This window comes from Melitaea cinxia, chromosome 16 (genome assembly GCF_905220565.1).
Source record: "Melitaea cinxia chromosome 16, ilMelCinx1.1, whole genome shotgun sequence".
NCBI lineage: Eukaryota > Metazoa > Arthropoda > Insecta > Lepidoptera > Nymphalidae > Melitaea > Melitaea cinxia.
This window is the reverse complement of record NC_059409.1, coordinates 14335351-14358226: the sequence shown is the minus strand read 5'-3', so window position 1 is coordinate 14358226 and position 22876 is coordinate 14335351. Positions and strand designations below refer to the sequence as shown.

General features: G+C 32.7%; 1 protein-coding gene and 1 long non-coding RNA gene across 2 annotated transcripts in view; both read right to left on the bottom strand.

Annotated features, from left to right (window-relative positions):
• The window catches only part of LOC123660970, a 178959-nt gene that overhangs the window by 96731 nt on the left and 59352 nt on the right, over positions 1–22876 (bottom strand). The gene's annotated exons all lie outside the window — the stretch shown is intronic.
• Positions 1099–17613, bottom strand: LOC123660868. Its single transcript, XR_006744263.1, has 3 exons — positions 17531–17613; positions 3422–3469; positions 1099–1109 (listed from the first exon to the last, which is right to left on the bottom strand). It is a non-coding gene; the product is annotated as an uncharacterized LOC123660868 (long non-coding RNA).

The following is a 22876-nucleotide window of genomic DNA, read 5'->3' as shown; positions in this document are numbered from 1 at the left end:
GTGGTGACTATGGGAAAACACACGCCATTTTTGGCGCGAACTTGTGGAGGCCTATGTCCAGCAGTGGACTGCGATAGGCTGAAGTGATGATGATGATGATGATATTTCATTAATTAACTGGCAAGACATCTGGTTTCTATGAAAAAATTAGGTTTTTGTTTTTAATTTAATAATCTGCACCAATAAACGTGCAATAAATGGATAGAACGTGTGTAACATTTGCTATCTCGAAACCCTAAAATAACATAATTGTTAATAAAGTTGTCTTAGGATTAATTATGGTCGCGAAATCACCTTTCAACCCGAAGTGGTGCGCTCCATTACCTGGTCGATTATACTCCAATCGCAGCCTCGTATGGAGGAAATGCTTAAGCCCAACAGTGGAATATTGGCAGGTTTAATCAGTTCAGTTAATTGTAAATATCCCTTTTGAAGTCATGATGTGTCAATGACCATGAAAGTGTAAAAAACATTATTCATATGTTTTTTTTTAATTTCCGTTGGATTCACGCGTCACCGCCCAGAGAACTGACCGTGCAAATCAAACAGTTATATTAAATAATCGTAAAAAATGTTTATTTGGTTTAAAACGAAGACGAATTACAGAGTAGTAGAATATAACCTGTTCAAAATCGGGAGCAATTCGTCTGGGGAAGTACCGCCCTCATCCTTACAGAAGATCACAGCTAAATAATAATACTGCTATCAAGTAGTATGTATTGTGTTGATGTGGTGAGTAAGGTGACCAGAACTCTTGAGGAGGATCGGGGGTAGGGTTGCAATGCTCATGGTGTTGCAGGCGTTTATAAGCTACGGTAACAGTTTACCATTATGGAACCGTACGCTTGTTTACCAACCTACTCGTAGTTGTATAAAAAAAAAAACGATAGCGCCGAAGCGTAACGAACAGACGTGGTCTGACGTGTTTATTACTGGATGTTGCACTTATTATAGAACAATTATTATTTTCTTAGTAATCTAATATATAAAATTCTCGTGTCGCGATGTTTGTAGTTTAACTCCTCCGAAACAGCTAGACCGATTCTCATGAAATTTTGTGTGCATATTGGGTAGGTCTGAGAATCGAACAACATCTATTTTTTATCCCCCTGAATGTTAAGGGTAATCCACACCTAATTTTTTTTTAATTTTTAGATAAATTATTATTTTTTTTATTTTTTTATGATACAACATTAAAAAATATAGAACCCTAAATTTTCAACCCTCTACGATCAACCCCTATTTTTAAATAGCGTTTAGCGACAAGACAACGTTTGCCGAGTCAGCTAGTTAACATATATATAATGTTACTTATATTAATAAAATAAATAATTTTAATAAATTTCAGAGATATTATTATTGAGTTGAAATAAGACAAATAATTTGTTTGCAAATGAGTTGTTTAGATGCCACCGAATTAACATTAGCGTCCCAAGATCAGTTCCTAGACGTCTTTATAATTTTTCTATCTTTATCAGGACTAACGTAGGAAAATATGCTCCTTAAATAGATCAATGGGAACGTATAATGAGTTATATATTACAATTAAGAAGGTACAAGTAAGTTAGTTCTGCATAAACTGTCCAATTAGCATATAAGCGCGGTTGTAATTTAAAATCTTGTCGAAAAACTCGTTAATTTGCATACACTTTTACTCGAAGCACTTCAATAATAGTTGTATCAAAAGAGCGTAAAAAAAATGTCAAAAGTAACATATTACGTGGAAAGTGTGAAAGTCAAGCCGTCAATTCGTTTTAACACATTTTTGTTTAACGTAACGCACATGCGGGTTTTGAGTGTCAATTTGCAAATTAAATAAGAGAAATTACATCCACAATAATTATATTATTTTAATTTTTTTTAACAGACGTCATAATTTGTGAAATGACGATTCAAAACTGCTTTTGAAGTTTACTTGATTAAAGAAATTTATAATTTTAATTTTGATCTGTTAAAAATTTATTACCGTAACTTGTATTGCTGTAACTTGTGTAAGTATATATTATTCGTACTGTATTCAGAGATTGAAAATTGATAGGCATTAAATTAAATCACGTATAGTTTATGTAATTTCTAAGCTGTATAAGAAAATCAGCCTAATAAAAGCAGTATAATAAGGTTAGTTGTAAACCTAGGTTGTTTCTAAGCTACTGTTTCTCTTCGTTTGATTTTTGTATACAGCCTAGTAAAGTGCCTCCCGCTTGTATCTCTTTATACTAGATAAACAATGTAGCAGCAGTTTGACCGACTAGAATTTTTTTATCTATATTTATAAATTACAAACGCTTCATAGTCAAATGCAAGAAGGGTGATGATCCAGATTAATTTTGTATCGAAGATCTGGATCATCTATATCGACAAGTAATACAACGTAGGTAGACGAAAAAATAGTCAAGTAAATACGCATTTTCAAAGATTACTCTAAAAGTTGTAATCAGATCTCAATGAAATTTAAATGTTACCACAAGATAAACATCGGCTTTCGATTAAATTAACCATCATCAAAATCGGTACACCCAGTAAAAAGTTATGCGGATTTTCGAGAGTTTCCCTCGATTTCTCTGGAATTCCATCATCAGATACTGATTTCCTTATCATGGTACCAAACTAGGGATATCTCCTTTCTAACAAAAAAAGAATTGTCAAAATCGGTTCATAAACGACGGAGTTATCCTCGAACATACATAAAAAAACATATACGGTCGAATTGAGTAACCTTTTTTTGAAATCGGTTAAAAACCATGGCATGACAAATAACTCGACATTGTGATAAATCCGGATAAAAGCGGATAAAGCAATATCCGGCAAAAAAAGGTCTGGTTACAATTGTAACAACTATAATAACCTGTTTTCTTGATACTAAAAACTTCTGCTACAAAATTACGGTGCTGTTTTGTCATGTTTTTTGAGACATACAACATAATCCACAAAACGAAACATACAGATTAAAAATATATATTGTTCGATATTGTAGTCTGTGGTCTACGAGGATAAACCGGGAATTTTCCTCAATTGATTATTTACTAGATATTCTTAAATTAAATTTAAAATGAAATAAGAACCTTTAAATTTTCCGCCAAGAAAACTTTTGTGTACTTTTCTGTCTTCGTCTCTAGTTTACACTTCTATGAAATCTTGCAAGATAATCCACCAGTATAAGGAATTACGTATTCAAGCTAAGTTTTACAAACTTGAGTCTGAGTTCTGAACAGGTAAATTTGTTTTGCATTATTATCTTTTTTATAGAATAATAGCTGACCCAGCCAACGTTGTTTTACTGCTAAACGCTATTAAAAAATAGGCGTTGGTGGTAGAATTGAGAAAATTTAAGGTTGCATATATTTTTCAATGCTTAAATAATAATAAAATATAAAATAAAATAAAGTGTCAAAAATATAAATAAAATTTAGGGGTGGGTCACCTCTATCACTTAGAGGTGTGAAAAATAGATGTTGGCCGATTCTCAGACCTATCAGATATGCACACAATATTGTATGATATATTTCGTGGCCGCATCAACTGCCCGGAGCTTGCTGAACGCATTATACTAAACAACCCTTCACGACGCACAAGACACACTGCCTTATTTTATGTCCCGAAGTGCTCCACCAACTATGTACAGAATTCTATACTTACAAGATTACCTAACTCATACAATTTGAAATTTCAAGACGTAGATATTTTCAAAGGTTCAAAAAATATTTTTCAAAATAAAATAAAACAACAGTTCTTTAAAAAAAATAATCAAAACAACAACTAAAATATATATAATTTACATATATTTCATAAATATTTACATAATCTTCACTATTATTATTATCAATATTATATTTCCTTCCAATAGAGTAAATTGTTTTTAATTTATACTTCCCATGGGTACTTATAGGTTAAATATAGAAATAAGTTTTTTTTTTTTTCACCGTGTTAATGGTTTTGTGTTTCCTTTTTTTTTGTTTTTCACGTTTGTTAATTTAAATTTTAAACCGATGGATGGTCGTAATTGGCCTTTTTAATTATATTTAATCCTTGTTTGTTTTATAATTTTTTCTGTGCTGTGTACCATCCCTTGTATATAAATAAATAAATAAACAAACACCGCGAAACGAGAGCTTTTTATACATAATATTAGAGATACAAATGCAAATTAAAAACATCCTCTAAAACGCACTTAGACCAAAACTGGTATTTTCATCAATTAATTTATATTTTACTAGCTGACCTGTTTATAGCATCATTTTTTTTCTTCATAAATATCTCAATTTTCTTTTAGACGTACCTTAACCTGATAATAACGAACACACAAAATATTCAATTCTGAGCAGTCATACGGAAGTTCATTTCATTTCTATTTCATAGCTTATATATAATACAAACCTTATGCCATATGGCTTAATGTCAGGTATACCTACAGATTACGTAGTATATACAGGGGCGTGTTAGCCATTTTTAATTATTTTTTTTTAATTTTTTTCTTCTGTCATTATTAGATGAATTTTGAATTTCTAGTGGTAGGTATTATAATTTTATAAAATAATTTATTTATTAAAGCACATATTTATAATATTATAAGGCCAGTTCTCATACCTTTAGTAATTCTATAGAACATTTTATCCACAATGGTCGTCATCGCGAACAATTATTTGATCTCTGCGTTTCACACGTACCTTAATAAATAAAGACGTTTAAACATTTTACTAGAATAGCGCCGAAGTTTTACTTTAATGCATTGTGTGCAATAAATTTTAATAAAAATCATTTTAAGTTTACTGTTATATATTAAAGTAATTACCCGGCAAACTTTGTTTGCATTTTGGCGCGCAGTATAAAAAAAATTGGAGACTGAAATCGTGAGGAAATCGTGTTAAACTGAGCTGCACAGTGACTCTGGAGAGTGACGTTGAGAGTGCAGCTTTACAGGGCTTTCAGCTGCGCGGACTGGACAATCGCATATACTTCCAATCTCTATCACTAAAAGAACAAATATTAAAATCTTTAAGCGTTTAATAGTCACAAAACTTTGGTAATTACCTTAGTTATTGGTATAATATGGTACGGTACGGTGTAAATATATGATATGGTATGCGACGCGGCGGCTTGTCCAGATAAGCAGGTCATGTGAGTTTTTGCAGTAGGCTTATGAATAGGTGTTGAGTATTTGTTTTTGTATTTTTGAACAAATAAATAAAAAAAATATACCAGCTGTTACAGTACTGCTATGCAAGACTCACGCCTCTTTAGATTTATTTTAGACTTCTATTTTTTTTTTTTTTTTTTTTTGTTATTAATTATAATGGAAGAATTCATTTAACAAAACATTTATATTTTGAAATATCAGGGTAAGAATTTCAGTCGCGAGTCGCAGATGACACGCCATTTGTTTCCGGAATATAATATTTTTGAGCACACATGATTTTTAACCGACATCCAAAAAAGGAGGGGGTTTTCTATTCGACTGTATTTTTTTTTCTTTTATGTATGTTACATCAGAACTTTTGACCGGGTGGACAGATTTCGACAATTTTGTCTTAATCGAAAGGTGGTGTGTGCCAATTGGTCCCATTTAAATTTATTTGAGATCTAAGAACTACTTTTCGAGTTATATCTAATAATGCGTTTTTACTTGACGCTTTTTTCGTCGACCTATGTTGTATTATACCGCATAACTTTCTACTGGAAGTACTGATTTTGATAATTCTTTTTTTGTTGGAAAGGGGATATCCCTAGTTTGGTACCATGATAAGGAAACCAGGATCTGATGATGGGATCCCAGAGAAATCGAGGGAAACTCTTGAAAATCCGTAATAACTTTTTACTGCGTGTACCGATTTTGATAATTTTTTTTTTTGGAAAGAAGATATCTCTAGTTTAGTACCATGACAAGGAAACTAGGATCTGATGATGGGATCCCAGAGAAATCGAGGGAATTTCTTGAAAATCCGCAATAAGTTTTTACTGGGTGTGCCGATTTTAATAATTTTTAATTTAATCGAAAGCTGATGTTTATCATGTGGTCACATATAAATTTTATCGAGATCTGATAACTACTTTTTGAGTAATCTTTGATAACGCGTAGTTACTTGACTATTTTTTCGTCGATCTACGTTGTTATTACTCGTCGATGTAATTGAAGTCGGTTTTTTTTTCGTTTGCGAGCAAACACAATTATTAAAAGACCAATTCTCGAGTTTCTAGCCGATTACTCTCAATAAAAACTACTTTCCGAATCAGTGGTACCTAAACATTAGCGATAATTATTTTATTAAAGAATATTTATAATATTATACATATACTCTATCAAATGACGATATAGGCCTTCTTCGATAAAGAAATTATTGATATAATTTGATGTTAGGGCTGAGATTAAGCTTTAAATCCTTTACAGATCTTAAAACATAATTTTATGATCGCAGCTCTACGAACAGGATCTTATTGTACATACAATGTTTGCGTATAGAATGATATTATGATTCTTCTTGTGAAATGGTTTCGACGTCTGCGAACAATTGCTATCATAAACTATGAAATGAGAAATGTTTTTACTTAGGATACGTCACACACACAACTTCATTTGTATTATAATTACATTTTGATAACTTTAGGTGCGATATTTCAAAGTCAGCAGTTGGATCGTTATCCCGCCATCGGTCGGTTTTTTAAGTTCCAAGGTGGTAGGGGAACTGTGTTATCCCTTAGTCGCCGCTTACGACACCCACAGGAAGAGAGGGGGTAGCTATATTCTTAATGCCGTAACCACTTGTAGAGTGAACTTGTGGAGGCCTATGTCCAGTAGTGGACGTTAATAGGCTGAAATGAAATGCTGAGGTGCGATATAAAAAATATTAAGTAGTTAAATGTTTTAACGTATTATTAAATTATTAAGTTCGAGTTTGTGTTATTTTTGTTGTATAAGGTATACAAACAGTATTATGTTTTTGTTATTTCTTTTAATATTATTGTTGTTACTAATAAGATTTGATATTTAAGAAAAAAAAACTACTTTTTTAAAAATTTATATTTAAAAAATCGGTTAGAGAAGTTTGGAAGTGCGGAGGAACATGGTGTGAAGAATCGCGTCCGCCATCGAAAAGGGAGGATCCTCCACCATACGTGAAGTTGTGTCTGGCGGGCTAACGCCCCGACGGTTGTTGTCGGGATCTTGTATATATACTTAATCACTTTGAAAACTCTGATAGCGCGATGTAGCATACGTCAGTTTTCTCTAATTACGTAGTCTGTCAACGTTCGTATTTCGCGCGATAGATGTCGCCACATCACTCCCCTCCGAGACCGGAGGTCGATAGCAGGTTAAGTCGTCCATTCATCTTGTGATGCTTGCCGGACCAGTAGAATGTTCCAGTGAGTCGGAACCAGATGCCGCATAGTTCACGGTGAGTCGGAACTGTCTGCGGTGATGCTGCATATGCTCCAGTGAGTCGGAGTGGTGCAGTACTGCGTAGTGGCTGGCTGCTGCGTCGACCAGGAGAGAAATGCGTCTCTGCTTGCTGACCGGCCGAAGTGCAGTGTGCTGTGCCAAAGTCGCTGAGAAGGCTGTGGGCGATGACCAGGAATGCGCGTCCGCTGCATGCTGGTGGTCAGGATACCCGTAGTAGCCGTAGATGCTGGCTGGCTGAAGCTGTAGGTGTGCTGGATGCTTCTCGCTGCTCGAAAGGTTGAGGAAGTGATGATGACGATGAAGGTTGCGCCGATGTTCATGCTCGGGGTCAAGTGATGATGACGTCGTGATGACGTAGCTTGCGAAGGCTGCGCTGACGTTCATGCTCGGGGACCAGTTTGGCGATGCGTGTGAAACGTAGTGTGAAGAATCACCTCCGCATCGAAAAGGGAGGATCCTCCACCAGACGGGTGTTGTGACTGGCGGGCTACTGCCCCCACGGTTGTTGTCGGGATCTTGTATATATACTTAATCACTTTGAAAACTCTGATAGCGCGATGTAGCATACGTCAGTTTTCTCTAATTACGTAGTCTGTCGACGTTCGTATTTCGCGCGATAGATGTCGCCACAGAAGCATTAAAAATGTATGTGAACTAAACCGTGAGGTTTACCATGTATTTATGAAAATTGAGAATTAGGCCTTTGTACTTCCTTACTACGACTACACGATTTTTATACCCCAGCGAAAATATAAACCAATACTAAAAAAGCAATTGATTATCTCAAGAAAATATATGAAGTAAAGTTGCTGAACAATAACAGTCTTTCAAACACTTTTTTTTTTAATTAACACCAATTACGACCCTAACATTGAAGATTAAATTCTTAACAAACAAAATCTTTTCAAAAGTATAAATAAATTTACAATATCTAATAAATAAATAATATGGCTATCAAAATTAAAGAAATAAAAATTCAATTGTTTCTAAACTGATTCCAGTTAACACTGTTGTCCGAAACGGTTATTGCATTACGGACATTCCATTTCGCTAACATTCAACAACATTATTTCATAACATCCCTAACTATAACTATACAGTTATAAATAAAAGCCTAATTACAATTGACCGATAATTAATATACTCAATTAGCCCATATGGGGGAGCACGCAAACGCAAATCATGTACCTACTCGTATACGCATACCTACATTAAAATCTGTACATATGTACTCGTATGTAGCCTTACCTAACATAGTCGATACATATATGTCAGTTGGTTCAATATAAATATTTATAGTTAGTATTACTGCGATACGTTTGAAGAAAACTTCGAGAAATAAAATGAAATAATTATTTCATTTTATTATTATTATTATTATTATTTTGATAAAATGAGTGATCGTATATTTACGTATAACGAGCGCCAAGACATCTACCCTTAAAAAATAAGTCATTGTAGCAAAATAAATTAACAATTTAAAAAATTACTGCGATATAACTTACCGTTTGGCTGAAAAACGCAAAAGAAAATCCATTTTTGGACACTTTGACCTTGAATTACTTTTTTTTTTACAAATGTGAGAACGCTGTGGACTTTTCACGGGTCATTTGTAATGTTATTCACAACGCTCGTGCAGACTATTAATTCTATGCGAATTATTGTAACTCGAATGTCTAACTTGACTGGACTATTATTATAATTTATAATGTTAAGTACATACGTTACAAACTTAGGTAATTTACTCATTGTTATGCAATAATCTTGTTATAGACAATAAGGAACTCGTTTTTCTTACAATACATAGATCAGATAGCGACATCATAATTTTATTAATTTCTGATATAATATATATAATGTGTAATATATAATAATATATAATGTACTGATATCTTCCGAGATAATTGCAATCTGTTTTATCAAAATATCATCTAGTAGAGTACTCTTGATTCTAAAAATCTATACAGGTATCTAATTTTGCCTAATTGATATAGATATGCGACACAATTCGTTTGAAATATCATAATTAAGGATAGATAATTGGATTCAGCTATTAGACTAACAAACTGCCTACTTTTATATATACTTATACAAATATTGTAAAAAATAAAGTAAAAAAAATACTAGTAATAATTAAACAACTCTAAAATTTAACCATTTAATTGCATGAAAAAATGCGAATATTGTAAAAAATAAATTTATAAAAAGTAATAATAATTATATAGGTCTAGAAGTTAGCCATTGTAATTGTATGAAAAAAATATAAATATTGTAAAAAATAAATTTATTAAAAGTACCTAATAATAATTATATAGGTCTAGGATTTAACCATTGTAATTGCATGAAAAAATAGAAATATTGTAAAAAATTAATTTATAAAAACTAATAATAATTATATAGGTCTAAAATTTAACCATTATAATTGTATGAAAAAATGAGAAAGAAATAATGGTACTATTAATAATGTTAATTATACGCTTTTAAGTCAATGTGCAACCCTATTCTTGAATATTCTCGATGAGTGTCAGGGCACCCATGCCGCTCCAGTGTCAGTCTCAATAGTCGAGTACGTCTTAGCTCAGCGCCTAACAATGGCTTTGATCGCGAGCATTATTGGCACGCCCTTAAAAGGCGCGACGCGTGGGAAGCTTTACTGATTAAACCGTGTTCACGCTGGCATATAAATTAAAAAACGATTTTAATAAAATATAAAATCAGATTATAATAAATATATCTGTATTGCCTATGTAAATATTTTCCGTTAACAACGATCGAACCCGTTGCTGTTAGCATAACAGCGAGTTTCTGCGACCGTTTACCATCCTTTTTCAAGGAAAAAATTTGAAAAAATTAAAGAAAAATCTATTTTAATTTTTTTTTCCAAATAAAAAAAGCTTTTATTTCAAATGCGCTGAAAACAATAAAATGAACTTTTCCTTTAAAATTTTTACTATCAACATATAACGTCATTACTCATTACACAATTTTTACCTATAATTAAAAAGCTTGTCGCGAGGTTCGAGTATTCGTATTTACTTAGTTTGAATGTTATAAAATATTTGTTGATTGTTTTTTTTTTTATATTTTTTGTGTTGATTTGGTAAATATAAAAAAATGTATGCTGCTCGAAATGCACGCAATTTTCACATAGAAATCCTAGAGGTGAATCTGATAAAAATATACACGTAACTGCGGAAACAAATTTTAACAAAAAAAAAAAATGTATACGTCGAAAAATATTATTATTTTTTAATACTGTAACGCCGAGTTGCACGAAACAAAATTAAAATTTAAGTAGAGATTAAACTAATTTAATCACAAGAATTTCATACAATTCTTGCGATTAAATTAGTTTAATCACTACTTAATATCTAATTCTTTTAATAATTTCTTTTCGTGCAACTCGGCGTTAGTAAGGTACATAGAATAAAGATTTGTAATGTAAAGTAAAGTAAGAAGATACTGCAAAAAATACGACGGTTGATTCTGATTAAAAAAGTTAAATCACACATAACATCTTGTAAAGATGTGTTATACATTTTTTAATATCATATCAAAAATCGAGCGTTCCAGCGGGTATCGAACCTGCATCTCCGACTGACCGTGTCGGTGCTCTAGCCACTTAAGCTATCGAACGATGTACTCACTAGATCGAAACTTTTGATATGCTGATTTTATATTCGGTCTAAGCGACCGTGGCGCCATCTTTGGCGAGTTCTTTACAGAAACCCGTAACAATTCAAAGTTTCATATTACAATGAAAATCTTTGACAGGAGACGACAGCATGCTATATTTAATTTGTACGATTTTATTTTTGTGTTACCCACACATTAGGAAATTCTAAACATTTTTTTAATATCATATCAAGAATCGACCGTTCCAAAATGTTTAGAATTTCCTAATGTGGGTAACACAAAAATAAAATTGTATAAATGTGTTATACATATTTGTATTGATAATATTATCGAAAAAACTTTATTTACAGACAAAGTCGTAGCTGTAGCATAGCAAGCAATAATTATGGTATCGACAGCAAGAAATAGTGTTAGTTATGTGTCAACGCGTCGTTTCGTATTCACACATTAACACCGAACGGCTTTCAAACATCACACCGACATGACAGGGTGAAAAGGATATACCCGTTACTTCTATTATTAACTACGCTTGTGTGAGAGAACATACTAAGTTAATAATGGACTTATATACATATATTATGTATACTAATAAATGGAAGTTTGTAGTCTGTTTTTAAAATAACTTTATTTAAAAAATTCGTCAAAAGGTTCATTCATTTGAAAAAACCTGTGCCCTGTTGTGCTGTGTCAACTTCGTCCACGTGAAATTTAACATAATAATTATTTTTCAGTTCGTAGTTATAAAATAAAAATAAAAATTTAAAATAAAAGTAGCCCAAATTACTCCTTGTTACATCAGCTATCTGACAGTGAAAGTCCCGTCGAAATCGGTCCAGCCGTTTTAGAGATTAGCCGAAACAAACAGACAGGCAGTAAAACAAAAATTGTAAAAAAAATGTTATTTTGGTATATATACCGTGTATACATTAATATGCATTTAGTATTGCATATGCATTTACTATTTTAATATTACAAACAGACACTGCAATTTTATTTATTTGTATAAATGTATATTATGGACGTATAAAATACAATGCTGGGCCGATTTTGTTGATGTGTACGAACTCCGAGTTTGCCGATCGGAGCAGATGCTTATATATATTTATTTATTTAAAACTTTACTGCACATTTCAAATTACAAAATAATGATTATGTTTTAATTATGTTTATATAAATACTTATTTCTGCTGTATCATTGTGAGTTTCACCGACTTCGGAGAGCACGTACAGCATAAAGTCCCGGCTATTATCGTAGATAACTGACAGTGATCATTACTCATAGTAGGGAATTTATTTGCCATAGCGCAGTGGAGCTGGATGCAGCCTATAAGGCGAAAAAGCCTTTGCCCAGCTATTGGACAGAATAATTCAGTTCCGTTTATAAGCCTTATAATGCCATGCTACGATGAAACCTATATATAGAAATGAATAAGGGTTAAACTACGCTAAGCTAATAAATATTTTACGAAAGAAAACAATTTGTACAGATATAAATAAAAGACGTTCGATATAAATGTTTTATATTTTCCCGCGTTTGTTTCACTGCCGCTCATGTGTTACGCTATAAAGATTTTCTTTTCCGTTTATTTATTTCGTTCGTTCCGAAACGTCACTCGTTCTTTTATTAGTAGCTGGTACGGCTTTTAGTAGAATCCATCTTTTTATTTTATTTTTTCACAGATTTATAAAAGTAAAAAATGTAAGCCAGCACAAATTTTATTTTATTTTTTAGCGGTTTTAGTGCCGATATGTGTTATTATTTTGGTTCGAAATTGTGTACAGCCCCAGTTGTCCTATAAGAAATATTATGATAGTTATCTGACGAACTTTGGAGATATATATATATATACGTATGAATTTTCATCATAAGTCAAGAAATTATACTTTTAAAGGATGATGACACAAATTGTGGGACTCTGTCAACATCGTATTGTTACATTTAGACACTTTATATTCAAAGGCCGAACTTCTCAATAGGATTAAACGTTTAAAAATTCCATGACACAAGCACCTACAGCAAGCCAAACAAATAAATGGTCTATACGAACATTTGTCATGTGGGCATTGAACCCGCATTAGCCAAGTGCCCTGCTCACTGCACCTATCCGTCGTCATATCACTGTAAATACATATCAACTTCTATGAAAATTTTCCAGTTCGATTATAGCTTCTAATAGTGTATTATTTATTTATTTATTTATTTATTAATAATGTCAGAATAATATAGACATTAATGACATTAAGATAATGTCAAATTAACAAAATTAAAAGACAAAAACGAAAAATATAATCGAATATTATAACACATATTAGCGACTCATTATTATATGACATCATATAGTCTCCTAGGGTTATGTATGCTGTTTTTAAGCTGAGCTAGGGCACAGTAGAATATATCCTGCTTAAAATATGTAAACGCCCGACTAGGGAAATACGAATTAATTCTGTATAATTAGTCATTTTATTTATATGTTTAACAAAGACACACATTGAAAGACAGTAAATTTGATTATTATGCTTAACTGTATTACCTCGCAAACGAAAAAAACCGACATCAATTACATCGAACAGTGGTATAAAGTAGATAGACATAAACAAGGTCAAGTAAATACGCATTATTAGAGATAAAACAAAAAGAACTTGTCAGATCTCGACTAAATTTAAATGGGAACACATGTCAAACACCAACCTTCGAATAAAAAGAATCATTCGTTCCATCCAGTTATAAGTTATGAGGTAATTACACATAAAAAATATAGGCGAATTGAGAACATACTCATCCTCCACGACCACACAAAGCCACAACCGGCGCTTAGTACCATAAGTAATACATGTATAATACCCGTGCGAATAATTCGCAATAAATTAGTAAAAAAATTACCGACCGTCAATCATGTTGACGATGTTTCAAAATTAAAACCGTCATATATATAATTTTAATAATTAATTAATTTTCAAATCATCATCATCATCATCATCATTCCAGCCTATTGCAGTCCACTGCTGGACATAGGCCTCCACAAGTTCGCACCAAAAATGCGTGAACACATGTGTGTTGCCCATAGTCACCACGCTGGGCAGGCGGGTTGGTGACCGCAGGGCTGGCTTTTTCGCACCTAAGACGCTGCTGCCCATCTTCGGCCTGTTGTTTTAAAGCCAGCGGTTAGATGGTTATCCCGCCATCGGTCGGCTTCTTAAGTTCCAAGGTGGTAGTGGAACTTTGTTATCCCTTAGTCGCCTCTTACGACACCCACGGGAAGAAAGGGGATGGCTATATTATTTTTTTGTGCCGTAGCCACACAGCACAATTTTCAAATACAAAAGCAATAATAAATTTTTTAGTTGTGGATGCCGGTAGAGCAAGCAATTATCTATAAAACTATATATAATTTATGTGAAGTAATTGTGAGGTTTTTTTCTAAAAAGGGAGGCAAACAACGTTAGCGTATTATTATATATGATGATATACGTACATATACATTCTATAGTACTTCTATAAACAGTTCAAGTGTTTGAAAAGATGTAAAAGATTCGTTTTAAATTCCATACGTGAACATTTTGAAACAATGGCTTGTGTAACGTACTTGGAGAGAGAGAAAGTAAAAAACTAACGAATAAACTCACACGTCTGTTACATTTCACTGTGTAAACGTTACTTAGAAGTGCTTTCCTTTTGAATGGACATGTTGATGTTGAACTTGATCTATCTCAGAACTGTCGTTTGAACTGTTGTTTCGTTGTGGTTGTCGTTGTCGTTGGTTGGTTGTCGTTGTCGTTGAAGCAGTTGATTGCTTTAGATTCCTTCGTAACATTAAAATTATTTAAGTACAAAATTTATTTATTTATTTAGCTTTGCTGGCAGTTTCTTAAATTTCATAACACATTATATCCAGTTTATCCTTAATATAAGCTTGATAAAACATAAGCAAATACTCACTGAAAAATAAAGTATAAAATTGAAAAGTGGTAACTGAATTTTGAAGTTTCAAAGAATAACATAATATCAACATAATATTGATAATCATATATGTAGATATTTATAATATTAAAAAGTCCTAACTGTTTTATGCCTGTATAAAGGAGATATTTGAGAAAAAAAATGTGAAAGGTTTTCATAGGACCAATATAGGTCAGAAACATTATTTTTAGTATTTTTGTCGTCTGTCTATGCATCTGTCCGTGCGTCACGCGAACACTACTGAATGAAACTTGATGCGGTTTTATTGACGAAGATCTATTTTAAAAACTTGTGCACGTTTAATTTTAATACGCCACTTAGAACCTGACATATCGATATATTATATGTGAACGAATCGCGGGCGACAGGTAGTTAACAATAATAGGTACCATAATTTCTCTAATTATACAAATTTTACATTATTCCAAGGAGTAAGTATGTCATCATTAAAGCAGATTTAACAGTGATTAATTCCCTAGAATGTATAAATTGTGGTAAGAAAAAAATTCATGAGTTAAAACGTATCAAACAACTGACGTAAGCACTCAGTGACTGCAGGCGCTTAGTGACGTTTTAGTGTTTATGGGTAACAGTATTTACTTATTGCACCAATATGAATAGTAAGCGTCAATTTATATTAGAATTTTATTGTTTTAATTAATTTTAATTTTAATATTAGGCTATAAAAAGTCAGGCTAAGACTAAATTAGAAGATAAGTTATTAGAAATGCAAGTGAAACAGACAGTAAAACATTCTTAACTCGCACACAAATGCTTCATACGCAATTTTATTCCGTGAACTTTGGATATGAAGACACAATTATTGACGATTCTTTATAAGAATTTCGTTTCTCGGAAAAAAACACGTATTAAGAAATTTACAAGCCAGGCTGATTACAAACAAAAATATTTTATAACTAACATATATAATAAGCACGGACAATATATGTATAATAGTTTACGTATTTTCCCTTCAATATGTAACGGATATTAATTTTACAGACAACTTACAAATTACTATTTCATCAAATCAAAATGCCATACATTTCATTATGGTATTGTGTCCTCACTTGCATTTAAGAAATTTCACTAATTATAATGAAACAACTTTTTCGGATTCTATCGGGGTTTATTAAGTTTTTTAAATGCCCGACGTTTCGGATACTTTACAGCAACCATGGTCAAGGGAGGTCCTGTGTAATCCTCCGTAAATCCGAAAAAGTTGTTTCATTATAATTAGATATGTAGGTGAGAGGATTACATTGAATTTTTAAGAAAAGTATTCATGATATTAATTAGGAAAATTCTTAAACCTAGTACCACATTCATTATTGGGGATTTCAGAAACTTTCATGACTAACAAAATTGTTTATAATAAGTTTGTGTCACATTGCTACCATTGCATGAAACCTCAGTTAGACTTGGGAAGTTGCGAGTCATTCCCATCAAAAGTATCTCCGATAACTTATTGGAAAGACTCAGTGTAATTAAATTGTAAAGAGATTTCATTAATAAAGATTATTATTATTATTATTCATCATTACAGCCTATACAGTCCACTGCTGGACATAGGCCTCCACAAGTTTACGCCAAAAATAACGTGAACTCATGTGTTTTGCCCATAGTCACCACGCTGGGCAGGCGGGTTGATGACCGTAGTGGCTTTGTCGCACCGAAAATGCTGCTGCCCGTCTTCGACCTGTATATTTCAAAGCCAGCAGTTGGATGGTTATCCCGCCACCGGTCGGCTCTTTAAGTTCCGAGGTGGTTGTGGAACTGTGTTATCCCTTAGTCGCCTCTTACGACACCCACGGGAAGAGAGGGGGTGGCTATATTCTTTAGTACTGTAGCAACACAGTACAGATTATTATTATTATTACCTCACATTTGAAGGAACGCAGTTAGGAGTCGAACACGTTATATCAACTGTTATCTATAACAAAGCCATTGAGCTGCCTGATTTTTAATCAGATTTTCTTGTGTGTAAGTCAAAACTATTAATATATGAAAAAAACATATATAAAAATGAAATAATAGATTATTTTTCTTTATAATATACTTAAATAATAATAAATTATAATATATAATAGTTTTAACATAAAATTTCTTATCTGTCCTCAATATTATATCGAATTAATAGCAATACGAAGGAACTTATTTTGCCAACGGTTTTCAAACATGGCGGATGCATCTGTTGTTTATACTCGTATCAAACGGAACGTATGTTCTATAATATTGTTTTAAATAATAAAATAATGTTTAGATTTTAGTCAAAACCGGTTTAAATTAATCGATCTAAAATTTTACTAACTATAGAATTTCGATACACTGCGGACTACGGACTAGACTTCATACGGACTACCGTATGAAGTCTCTAGTTAAAAAAAATCTTATTACCATCACAACTTAATATTTCTTATGAAACTTCCGCTAAAATATGCTACCAAACACGCTTTGTATACTCAGCAACGCATACCCCGAAAACGTTGTTTTGCCATATGTGTTATTAACCCCCTTGATCCCCTCCCTCTTATAACTCAGACCTACCTGATATACACACAAAATTTGATAAAAATCGGTCCAGCCGTTTCGGAGGAGTATTGAAACTAACATTCTGACACGAGAATTTGAACGTTAGAACTTTTTTGATGGTTTTGAAATACTCCTATAAACTAGTATTACCTGTGTTATCAATTTTTGTTGTATTGTCATCCCCACTCTGTATAAGATGTCACTTTTAAATGTCGTTAAAATCGTAAGTCCGTGTCATTAGGGTTGTAAACGGAGTCCTGTATACAATACTACAAAAATTCCACTGTCTATTTGTGTGTCTTTAAATAGGTTGTGTATTGTGAACGTGACAGGTAGAAACTTGTCAAGAAAACTATGGTTGGTATAACTAGCAAAGAATGTCTTTTTGCGTTTTTGGTTCGGTCGTGCCTACAAAGTAGTTACAGACTTTTAACAAATATTACATATATTATACTTTGCTGTGACAAATTATCAAAAAATTATATGACGATATTAATGTACTAAAATAGTTGAACTAGGCTATGACTTCAGATTAAGCTTTGTAGATAAACAAATTTAAAATTTACTTAAACCATCATTTAACATTCTAGATCCAACTCATAATCATGATCGTTGTTTGCCTGTCATAGAGTTTTAAAAAAACCTTGACGTTTTCTAACACAAATCCTCTTCTTTTCGTTTCTATCGCATAAAACAAATTAACCCAATCTCGAAATAGTAAAACTCTTTGAAGTAAAATGTGTACTCGCACGACATTGAAAAATCGTTTTATGCCGTCCTCCGAAGATTTTCCTTCTTCAGTTCAACTTTCTGATTTTTAGGTCTTAAGAAATATCTGCCAGTTATACTTCACTATTAATACACGTCCAAAAACATAGGTATTTCTCTGTAAACTGGGCAGCTTCAAGCCTATTATGTCTCGAAAAACAGTGTTTATTTTCTTTTCAGAGGTTAATAATATTTTTAATTATTGCCATTGGGAGAACTGAAAATAGCATAACGAAGCCCTACCAATGAAGATTACTTGTATTAAATGTTACCTACTGAGTGAAATAAGCTTTATTAACTGACTCCAAAAAGGTTAAATTTTAATTTCCACAGATTTTTTTTTAATTTATATCCAATTAAGATCGCGTATCCCGTTTCTTACAATAGAGTCTGGTCTTTGGATTCGATTTTACTAGAACATTTTATCGGTCCCCACGCAACGGTTTCAAAATGGCGTCGCTTCTCCTTTCCCGCCACCCGAGACGCGCGTATAGCGTTACATTACACGATGCGTTGCAACCTGCTGTATCCCTTACAGCCTCGGGTAAATCAGACTGTGACTTAAGACGCGTGACGAGAAACTCGAGGCTCCTTACCTCGTCTCCTTGGCCCAATTTTCAAGCTCTTTACTTATGCTGGAGAACTTTGTACTTTAAATTCGATGGTACAAAAGAACTATTACATTATATGACAAGTTACAAAAAAATATATTTTAAACATACATACGTATGTTTTTTGATTATATAGGGTATTTTTGATTGTTTAAGTTGAATTAAATTGGCCCAAATTTACAGTCGTAGAGGATAGTTACCAAATGAATGTTTGTAATGGTTTCAAATGATAGAATAATAAATACTGTAGACGTATAACTGTATTTCATATAGACTCATATAGTGTGTACATGATTGCTGGAGACAATTTTATAAAATGGAGTCTAAATATCTACATATTATCTATGTACTTTTTTAATTATACCTATTCTACACATATGTGCAAATTGAAAACATACAATATCCGATCAATATAAATATTTTATAATCTTACACATTAAATATAATTCATAAAATAGATTTCTGCTTAACAATACCGGCTAGAAAAAGAGAAATAAAACCCCAGTTTCAAATTTTCATAGATCTAAAACCATTAAAAACCAATGACTAAAACCTAGCCGACGTGACTAATAGCCGAAACATTTGAAGCATCAAGCAACTAGCGACCGATAAGGCTTTGTTTACCGTATTATCGTGTGAGCACGCCTTAATCTCAACGAGGAATGTTTGGACTGAAAATCCACTAAAAGCTGCGTTACGCGACAAAAATCGTTTGCGTTTAGAATAACAAGAACGATATAGATGCACAAAATGTTTACATTTAACAAGTTGCTTTCATATTTTTATGGAATATACTAAATCATTTTGTATAAAACGCGTGATCCGATTGAGCTGTTGTGACTCTCGTAAAATATTCAGTAACATAACGAAACTAATACATGTTAACTACCTGTTTTCGGTTTTTAATTAAAAACAACTCATAAATGGCGATATTTGCAACTTTAACTTATCTGAAGTTGCTTGGAAGCGTTTATGTACATCTCTCCTTTTTGTTGCTTTGTAAATATATATTATATGTTTACTGATACTATGCTAAGCTTGTATTTTTCATTAAACTTACTTGACTATTGTTAATACCTACGATAAATCGAGTATGTGTAGTATTTCTTGAAATTATCCGATAGAAACTTACCCATATCATAAAGGAGAGACCATTTGGTTTACTTTTAAAAAATCAGAAACAAGTAACATAGCCTTCATGTAAATTAATTTGTAAAATGACGATTCGAAAGTGCTCTTGGAGCCTATTTGAATAAAGCTATTTTTGATTTTGATTTTGTAGTATCAGATGGAAGATACACCTTAATCTTGGTAAAGAATGTTAAAAGTCGAGACACGTTATTAAGTTTGGGAGTTCATTACTTAGCATAGCAACACATAAGTTAGTCTGAGCGCCTCGGCTTAGTTACGGAGATTATTGTAATATGAGTTATAACGAGGCTGAGATGCCATCGTAGATAATATTGTACAGGACAGCATTCTTTGCATCATATATCTATAAAGTATATAAGGATTTACAGAATATAAATAACTAGACATAATATAATAGAAACTATTATAATATAAACTTTTTTATACGACTAGGCACGGCGACGGCAAACAAGCGTATGGCCCACCTGATGGTAAGAGGTTACCATAGCCGCCTGCAACACCAGAAGAGTCTCACAAGCGCTTCGGCTAGCCTACCTCCAACCCTCCCTAGGAACGCTAAGCCTTACGAAACCACAGCAACACAACACTTCTTGATTGAAGAGGATACTGCTGATTTAGATATATGCTACTGCCTTCTACCTCAACAAAACACTTATTTATATTTTACAATATTAAAAAAAAATTAACATGAATCGTCGAAATAATTGTACGCGTACCTACCTACACAACGAACACAAGCAATTGGAAAAATCTTGTTTTTTGCGTTGAAAAAAATTTGACCATGTTTCTGAATTTCGTTCCAAGCTCAAGTATATACTCCTTCGCCGGAACCTACATATTCTTTCTCTGTTGTACTGTGTGCTATTTAATCCAAATTCTCCTTCTTATTTAAAAGAAAAATTTATATATCTCGGTGAAGCTTCAGAATTAAGAACATCTCGAAGACTTATGCTGAAGCTACTCGTACATAAGTCCAAGTACTTTAGTCAGTCTTTTACTGTTCAGGCTATTAAATTATGGAATAATCTGGCCCTTAGCCATAAGGGAGGCAAATCACTGTCGACTTTAAAAAAAACGCTTAAGATGGAGACGATTTAGTGTAATATGGTACAATTTATTTTCTTTTTTTTAACCGACTTCCAAAAAAGGAGGAGGTTCTCAATTCGACTGTATTTTTTTTTTTTTTTTTTTTTTTTTATGTATGTTACATCAGAACTTTTGACCAGGTAGACCGATTTCGACAAATTTTGTTTTAATCGAAAGGTGGTGTGTGCCGATTGGTCCCATTTAAATTTATTTGAGATCTAACAACTACTTTTCGAATTATATCTAATAATGCGTTTTTACTTGACGCTTTTTTCGTCGACCTACGTTGTATTATACCACATAACTTTCTACTGGGTGTGCCGATTTTGATAATTCTTTTTTTGTTGGAAAGGGGATATCCCTAGTTTGGTACCATGATAAGGAAACCAGGATCTGATGATGGGATCCCAGAGAAATCGAGAGAAACTCTTGAAAATCCGCAATAACTTTTTACTGGGTGTATCGATTTTGATAATTTTTACTTTAATCGAAAGCTGATGTTTATCATGTGGTCACATATAAATTTTATCGAGATCTGATAACTACTTTTTGATTAATCTTTGATAACGCGTATTTACTTGACATTATTTTCGTCACCTTACGTTGTATTATACCTCATAACTTTTTACTGGGTGCACCGATTTTGACGTTTCTTATATAAATTAAAAGCTACTATTCGTCACGTGGTCACATTCAAATTTAATTGAGATTTGATTCGTAATTTGTGAGTTATATCTAATATTGCGTATTTACTTGACGGTTTTTTCGTCACCCTACGTTGTATTATACGTTATATCTTTTTACTGGGTGCACTGATTTTGATCTTTTTTGTATAAATCAAAAGCTAATACTTGTCATGTCGTCCGTTTTAAATATGATTGAGATATAATGAGCAATTTTTGAGTAATCTTTGATGACACGTATTTACATGACGATGTTAAGACGACTGTGGTCATGTTCAATACTTTGCCACAACGCCATCTATCAAAATGTTATGAAATTACTTCGTTCACTATCGATCAATTTACAATATTCCACTAGAGTAGAGAGTAGCAGTTTATTCGTTATAAATATATTTGAGCTTTTAATTTTTGAGTTATCGCTAATACTGGGTATTTACTTGGCTATTTTACGTCGACCAACGTTATATTAACCTAATTACTATTTTACTGGGTGGACCGATATCGATGATTCTTTTTTTAATCGATAGGTGGTGCTTGTCATGTGGTCCCATTTAAATATAATTGAGATTTGACTCGAACTTTTTGAACTATATCTTATATGGCGTATTTACTTGACTGTTTTTGGAGTTTTCTCCTTAAGAATCGATTTTCATTTAAGGCCCCGGAATGAAAAAATTGAACAGTAAAATCTACTGAACGAATGACCTTGTTAGAGATGGCGTTCAGACGTTTTCTAATAACGCAATTAGGTTCCGATAGATGGCGTTATTGCATTCATTTATTTACAATTTGATATAGTAATAATATATTTCTTAGACTAGTAAGCCTTTTTGTGCCTATTTAGTATTTAGACAGTTGATCTGAAGGGGTAAACTCCAGTCGTGCATCGGAGCTGTGTGAAAACATGAACATTACATATTTTTAATAAAAAAGACATAAACCGTAATTCAATATAAATCCGCTTCAACTAAAAAACCCGCCGTAATAAGCGATTTCAGCGCTTCGCGCGAATCGACGACGGGCCTTTTATGAAATTTCTGCCTACAATCGCTAACAA